At 56.6% G+C, this 6,792-nt stretch overlaps 1 long non-coding RNA gene across 2 annotated transcripts; it reads left to right on the top strand.

Moving 5' to 3' along the window:
* The first annotated feature begins 480 nt into the window (after positions 1 to 480).
* Positions 481 to 1,980, top strand: LOC102018192. Of its 2 annotated transcripts, none has more exons than XR_264041.1 (2): positions 481 to 1,742; positions 1,835 to 1,980. It is a non-coding gene; the product is annotated as an uncharacterized LOC102018192 (long non-coding RNA). The 2 variants fall into 2 exon arrangements; XR_264042.1 differs by having other exon boundaries at positions 481 to 1,760.
* The last annotated feature ends 4,812 nt before the right edge of the window (positions 1,981 to 6,792 follow it).

The following is a 6,792-nucleotide window of genomic DNA, read 5'->3' as shown; positions in this document are numbered from 1 at the left end:
GGTGCTGATAAACGGGAATCTACTAGGGGGCATCTGTGGGCTCGCCTCGAGCTTCTGGAGAGGCCCCACAGCCAGATACTCTGATTCTCTGGTGTGTGTGGTGCATCTGCAGATGCCCCTCAGAGGCGAAGGATTTCAGGTGCACTTTAAGGGACAGTTCTTCTGTCAAGGAGTGTGTGACAGATAGGTATGTCTCACACACCAGGCCTGCTTCGCTCAGTCAGAAAAGCATTCACTTCCCAGCCCTCGCAGGTGGGCCGGCAGCATTCTGAACCTACACGCAGCTGTGACAACTTCCAACAGTGTCCCTTCAGGGGCCTGGACATACAGGAAGATGTCTTTCTGGATGCAAAACAGGTCTGGATATTTCTAGAGCAGGGTTGCCTCTTCATCACTTTTTTTTTTTTTTTTTTTTTGAGACAGGGTCTCACTATGCAGTTCAGGCTGGCCTTGAACTCACTATATAGGCCAGGCTGGCCTCAGACTCAGAGAATCCTCCTGCCTTAGCCTCCTGAGTGCTGGGATTACAGGTGTGTGCCACCATGCCCGGCACTCTATAGCTTTCTGAAGCTCCCTGGGAGACAAAATGCAGTCATTTTCCTAGAAGCCCAGTTACTTCATTGATCTTGGCATGCGAAGAAAAAAACTGAAAAATGAGTCCCGCAAGCACCCTGTCATCTGCAGGCAGCAGCTGTCTTTAAAATCCGATCGGAACACCTGGAAAGGATCACAGTAGACGCAGGGGTAGTGCTGGATGTGGGAAGCCCCGAGAAACCCCTCCTGGAAGTTCCGGGGAGCCTCAGTACCAAGCACAGAAGTTTAGAGCCTGAAAACTGTGATGTTAAAACCTCAAGCCTCGACTCTTGAGGGACCTTTCTCCGCCCGCCTCTTTCTCACCATCGTGCTAACAGGGACGGTTTATTTCTAGTAGCTGTGTCCCGTCCCTCCTCCTCAGGCCTCTGCTGTTTTGGGTCTGGCAGACGTTGCTCCCAGGTCTCCAGTCTCGCCAAGGGGAAGGGAGGCGGAGGCCAGGTGCCAGGGGGAGGGTCTCTGTGCCTCCAGCTGTTGTCAGGAAGTGCCACAGGCCAGTGGCTTGCGGTGAGAACCTCAGCCACGATTCCCGCCCAAGGTCAGGTGACAGCTCAGCTTGGCCAGGTTCTGGGACGGCCACTGCCTGGCTCAGCTGGCGCCACTTCCTGATCATCTCCGTGTTTGGCAAAGATTGATGCTGAATCCCGCCTCTGTTCCAGACTGCTTGACAACAGAGAAGGGTTTTTTGTTTTTTTTTTTTGAGACAGGGTTTTGCCAGGTAGCCCAGGCTGGCCTTGAACTCTCAGAGATGCCCCTGGCTCTGCCTCTCTCAGGACAGAGTGCTGGGATTCCAGGCGAGCACGCCTGGCCAGGGGAGGTCATTCTTTAAACTCACAAAGCTTTTTGCAGTTGTGTCTTCATCGCCTCGTCCCATAATGTGGCAGAGAAGGGGGCCGCCCAGCTATCAGGCCAGAGCAGCAAAGTTCCTGTGGAGGAGTCACGGCCCATGAGCCTCTGGAGAAAAGCCCCCCGGGACCCCCGCCAGCTCCACTGCCAAGGCCCACAGATAAGCAGCTGAGCTGGAAAAGGTACCACGAGTGGGGCCAAATCAGAGTCATTTGTTGTCTGCTTTGCCTCCCACGTTTCAGATGTGCTGGGCGATCGCAGGAGGACTGCAAATCCCTGGGATCTCAGAAACTGACAAATCAGTGGTAATTTGTGTTTGCAAAGTGAGTGCTTTCTCTTTGAACATTGCGATCCTGTGCTTTTTTCTGAGGTTGTTTACTGAACTGTTTGCTTCTAGGAGAAGTTGGCTTCTTTGTGTCCTGACCGCCTGATGTCTTCCCCATGCAGGACGAAGCCCAAGGCCCAGCCACACTCAGCCCTGGGGCCTGGCCTTCACAGCTTCTGGAGTCACGCGCTAGATAAATTCCTGCTTGTCGTAAATTACCCCGTCTATGGGATTCTTTTACAGCAGCGCAAAGCTGACCAGGCCACCAGTCCGATATCAAATAGTACGAGAGGGGAGACTTTTGAACAGAGATATTTTTGATTTCACAAAAAGGCTTTTCAAGGGATCCTTTTTTTTTTTTTTTTTTTTTTTTGGAAGCTCCCAGAGTTTGCCTCATACATAAAGAGAGGGGTAAACCAAGAAGGGGAGACTGGAATTCAGGACCCTGAGACCCAGAGGAGAAGTTCCGGTCCAGCCAGTTGAGTGAGGTTTTATCACGCTGGGGGAAGTGGGAGCCTCTGCAGAGAGGTGGGGTGTGAGTTAAGGGGGACATAGAAAAGCGCGTGGGGAAGTGAGTCCAGAGTACATGTGAGAAAGGAGCTGAGATCAGCAAATGCGGCTCAGTGACCACAGGTAAACACTGAGGACTGGTTAGCAAGGCACAGGCCGTCCCCGTCCAGGAGGCTGAGGAGGGGGTGTGGGTGTGAGTGTGCCCAGCCAACAGCACCCAGCATTGAAATGCCAAGAATAGGGCTGGGGATTTAGCTCAGCGGCAAAAGCGCCTGCCTGGCAAGTGCAAGGTCGTGAGTTCGGTTCCCGGTACCGGAGAAAAAAACCAAAAAAAAAGAGATGCCAAGAATCCGCCACAGGCACCCACGTGTTTAGAAACACGCCTCAGCGGTGCAGGAGGCAACCGGCCGAGTCAAGCTCTCCCTCCGTGTGAGCTCGGGCAGGAGGGGTGCAGGGCTACTTCCCAGATTCACCTCGAGGGGCAACTGGCCTCTGATAAGCAGGCTGTACTGTGCTAGCTCGATAAACATGCTACACACGAGATGTCCCTGACAGCACACACATGTGTGCATACATACATAAGAACATACATGTATGCATGCACACAGACATCAGACTTAGTCCCTGAAGAGTACAACCAGTGGGGCCTGCCTCTGTGTGTGGGGACGTTCTGACCTTGGGGACAGTTCCCAGGGTGCGAGGTGACCTCCCTTCCCAGCGTGTCCCTCATAGCACACACAGGACATGTCCTGGGGAAGGATGAGGTCTGAACACACAGCTTCAGTTATTTTCAGGGAAAATGTGAAATACAACTCTGATACTGTTTTTTGACCCACTTGGATGTTGTTTCCCTGGCATGAGCGGCAGTGAACACAACCTCATGGCACCCCGCAGCAAGACACTGAGGGCTGCAAGCCCATGACAGCTGGGTCAGAACTGAGAACTGACCCGATGGTTGCCACTGCCCAGGAAGTCAGTGATCGGGAGCGAGGCTGCACAGCTCGTTGGTTTTGTGGGGACTGTGGTTCCCAGGGTAGCCGGGAGCCCCGGAATATGGCAAGTGGCAGTGTGGGACACATTGTGGGAGCACCTGCCATTCCACCGCAAAAAGACCCGTTTTGCCCAGCTTTGGCTCCCTGGCTTTAGCTCAAGGACAGTGAAGAAAATGTTGGTGCTAGAAGAGGTCTGGCATGCATTCAGCAAGGCCCCTCCCTTCTGCAGGTGGAAAAGTTGAGTCCTGGGGATGCTGACAGTCCCTCAGGGTGTGCCGTCACTGAGACCTGAGGGCCTTCTCCCCGGGTCCCAGACCAGGGCGGGAGGCGGGGGCGGGGGAACGCACAAACCCTGTCCCAGGAGTCTGCGCTGCAGCCCCCCCCCCCATGCCACAGGACCCTGCCGGAGATGACAAGTGCTACCCTCGGGCAGAGGCTGGGCTCCGGCTCCGCATGGACACAGCAGGCACCGGCCTGCTCTTACACTGCCCAGGCGGTCCCAGTCCCACTGCTCCTGCTTGGGGCCCAGACAGGCCTCCGCCCTCGGCAAGAACTCTCCTGCAGAACCTGGGCGCCCTGCTCACTCAGTGTGCTCACGGATACCCCAGGAAGAGGGCTGGGGGACGGAGAGCCCACCTCAGCCTACTTTCCGCACTCTGGAGCCACTCCGGGGAAAGCCCAGCTCCTTCGGGCAAGCACTTGCCCAGGACCTGGCTGCTTCCTGGTGCTTGCCTGAATCCTGCAGAGGTGGGGGTGCGGGGATGCGACCCCCACCTTCTGGGCTGTCCCACGTACCTGCTTTGCCTGGGGTCCCAGGGAAAAGCGGGTCACTTTTTGTCCACTCCGGGATGCATGACCAAAGACAAGGACGCCAGGCCTGGGTGCTGTCCCTTCCCAGGTGTCCGGGGCTCTCCTCGGATCACACTGAGGAGCGCGAGTTATTGTTGGCTATGCTTGGAGCAGGCGGGCCCCGTGACCCTGCCCAGGAGATTCCAATCTAAGTAAAAGAGACAAAACAATTCAACGAACGGAAAATACATCTCCCGCAGATGAGAGGCTGCTTTCTGCCACAGAGGGGAGAGGTTATTGGTTTTTTTTTTCTTCTTATTCATTCTTTTTTGCCTGGAGGGTAAACTTTCCATGCTGCCTTGCTGTGAATCCCTCTAAATGGGAAATGCTGGGTTAATACGCATTTACAGCACCTACTTAAAAGGAAATCCAGCCAGCTTGCAGGGGGAAGGCCGCCGGGCCTCAGCCTCCACCGATGCCAGGGTCGCAGGAGAGGGGCAGGTGGCTGTGGAATTGCCGGGGAGCCCCTGCGAGCCCAGCAGCCGCTGCCCTTGCTGCTGCTCCTGCCGGGAGGCAGACCCCAGGGCTGCCTGATACGACTGGGCCAAGACCCACACTGAACCAGACCAGACGTTCTGACGCGAGAGGAGTCTTTATTGGGGGAGCAACATGGCGGGCTGCCCAGCAGACTAGGACTGCCCTGAGCTGAGCTGAGCAAAGCATGGGGTTTTTAAGCTGTCTGTGAGCCAGAACATTTTCTGGGAGTGGGTGTCTGTGGGCCAGAACAGCCCGAGCCGGGTGGGTTGTTTGTAAGAGTTGAATATCTGGTTCTGCCAAGGCAGATGAGGGCGAGGTTGGCTTTTGTCGAGGGAAACTAGAGGGGAACAGGTGAAGAGGAAGGAGTTTTTAGTAACTCCTTAATAAAAGAGCTTAAATCTCCCACGGGGTGCGGTGTCTTGTGACTTATCACTGCCCAGGTCCCCTTCCAAGAGCAGCAGGTGCCGGAGCAGCGGGTGCACCCCTGCAGGAGGGCCGGCTGGCTCTGCGGGTAGCCACGGCGATGGTGGCAGGAGCAGCGGGAGCGCAAGGTGTGAGCTGGGTCTCTCCCCAGCTTCCCGGGGCCTCCGCCAAGCGGAAAAGAGGAGCAGATTGAGGCCTGCGCCTGGCAGTCAGTTATGGCCTCAGCTTCGAAAGCGCCTTTTCCAGGAGGAAGGGGCGGTCCTTTCCGAGCCCCTCCTCAGAGACCCAGGAGGTTGGTGCTGGGTGGTGCAGCTCGGGCGTGCAGGCTGCCCTGCCCAGCTTCCTGTCACTTCAGCCCCCGCCCCAGCTCCATGAGCGCATGAGGGCACATGAGGCATGCCCCATCCTCGCGGCACTCAGGTCAGATGTTGGGGACCTTGGGTTCGGCCTGTGTCCACTGAGCTTGCTCATGTCACTTTTCTTGGGGGACAGCCTAGGCCAAGTGAAGGGCAGGCATCCTTCAGCCTGTTCCTGGGCCGCGCGGAGGAGTCCACCTTGGGACAAGGACAGAAGCAGTGGTTACAGGCCTCCTCCTCCCCTGCTCCCAGCCTCATCTCTCAGACAGTCCTCCTTACTGGTCAGGAAGTGCAGGCATAGGTGACACCTTGGTCACACAGCTTGAAGCTGGGTCTTTTTTTTTTTTTGAGACAGGGTCTTACCCTGTAATTCAGGCTGGCCTCAAATTCACAGTGATCCTCCTGCCTCAGCTTCCTGAGTGCTGAGATTCCAGGTGTGTGCCAACACACCCGGCTTGAAGGTGGGTCTTGAATGCAGGCTTCTGGCCCCAGCGTTCCTCCTGTGTGGCTCCAGGGTGCAAGCAGCCACCATCAGGGCTGTTGTGTGGCTGTGGCACCACAGGCCCCTTCCCCAGATGTGGGCACCGGGACTAGAACCACAGACTGTGCAGCTGAGGCGCGAGCTGGTGGGCGCTGCCCTTGGACTGTCCCAGTGACGAGCCCGGCTCAGCCTGCAGGAGGATCCTGGGATCCTGGCCTCGAAAACCACGGGGCACGGCAACGCAGGCTGCCCCTGCTCAGGGCGGAGGCCATGTCCTCTAGGCTCTTTGCCTCCGTTTCCCCACACCCCACCCCACCCGATAATCTACCTGTCCCCGCATTGTGCCAGGAGGCAGCATCCCTCCCAGCTGCCGCCAACCCTCTGGGGCGGGAAGGGGGAAATGCACAGACTGAAGTGCACTACCTTGGTGCAGGAACTTTGGCCATCCGGCCATAGTCACGGGGCGGGGACAGAGCCCAGAAGAGGAGCCTTGGTTGCCCAGGTCGTGCACCTGCCATGCAAATGATCCCTTGGAAATTATCCTGGGGCCGGGCCAACTCTTACGCACAAAACAGAACCTTCATCCCTTCCCCAGCCATCTGTAGCATGCACTCTTCTCTCTCGACAGTCTTATCCACGGCTTTACTTAGCATTCAAGAAGGCTATAGATTTGACTGTATTGGTTTTAATATGTTTCATCTTTAGAGCAGTCCTCAGTTCACAGTAGTACTGACTGAGCAGAATTACAGACTCAGAAAACACCACCACATGCCGGCCCTGCTGTCTACACTGCCGCCAATGTGGGCCATGCCTGGCAACTGCTGACTGCAGATGCCACTGCCTCCTCACGGGGCGTGAGGATCAGGGGACAGGGTAGGGGCCAGAGGACGGGGCTGGGGACCACAGAGGGGGCCAGAGATGGGGAAGGGGGTCAAAAACGCC

Source organism: Chinchilla lanigera, unplaced genomic scaffold, assembly GCF_000276665.1.
Source record: "Chinchilla lanigera isolate Chin_1 unplaced genomic scaffold, ChiLan1.0 scaffold00090, whole genome shotgun sequence".
Lineage (NCBI taxonomy): Eukaryota > Metazoa > Chordata > Mammalia > Rodentia > Chinchillidae > Chinchilla > Chinchilla lanigera.
Note: the sequence above shows the minus strand (reverse complement) of the source record. Positions and strands in the feature narration are given on the sequence as shown.